The 679-nt window shown below is 63.5% G+C and overlaps 1 protein-coding gene across 1 annotated transcript in view; it reads left to right on the forward strand.

Annotated features, from left to right (window-relative positions):
* Window positions 1-679, forward strand: part of AGAP2 (ArfGAP with GTPase domain, ankyrin repeat and PH domain 2) — a 16,773-nt gene that overhangs the window by 15,782 nt on the left and 312 nt on the right. The gene's annotated exons all lie outside the window — the stretch shown is intronic.

Genomic DNA, 679 nt, shown 5'->3' on the forward strand with positions numbered 1-679 from the left:
GCACAGCCCTCCCCCCCCTCCCCCCAAGACACAGACTCACCTCCCTCTCCCCAACGAGGCATGGAGACCCCGCTCAACACGCCCCCTCTCCGCCGTTTGCTCCCTTGGATGGCTCTGGGTCTACCCGTTTGGTGTTTGAGGAAGGGGACGCCCGCGCCTCCCTGCTCCTGGGCCAACCATGCCCACTCGCGCCCCCTAAGGGCGGGGGAACGCTCCAGTCCTGCCTGTGCTTGACAATCCCAAGGTCTGGAGCACATCCCCAGGCTGGCTCCTGGGGCGACGCCACGCCAGAGGGAGGGCTTAATTCGGGGAGGGCTAGCCCCGGGACTTGGGGCCAATAAGGGACCCCACCCCTTCCACGCTAATCTCACTGCCCAGTGAAGGGGAAGGGCAGCGAGGGGCAGGACCCCTGCTGCCCATGAGGGGTAGGGGGTACCCAACCCTTTCCGTGAAAGGGACCATGAGGAGTGGAAATCAAGACGTCCCCCTAAAGCCACCCATAGATGGAAGCTAAAGGGCTGGGGGAGCCAAGAGCCTGGGTCTCTCCTCACTACTATCTTAGGAGGGAGAAGGGATGGAGCAGGAGCAGGCTAAGGGGGCTGGGTAGCGGCCTTGTAATTTATTGCTTTGTTCCCCAACAAGGGGACAGGGGTGGGCAGGGGCTTGGGGAGGGTGACTC

Source organism: Myotis davidii, unplaced genomic scaffold (assembly GCF_000327345.1).
Source record: "Myotis davidii unplaced genomic scaffold, ASM32734v1 scaffold1134, whole genome shotgun sequence".
Taxonomy (NCBI): domain Eukaryota; kingdom Metazoa; phylum Chordata; class Mammalia; order Chiroptera; family Vespertilionidae; genus Myotis; species Myotis davidii.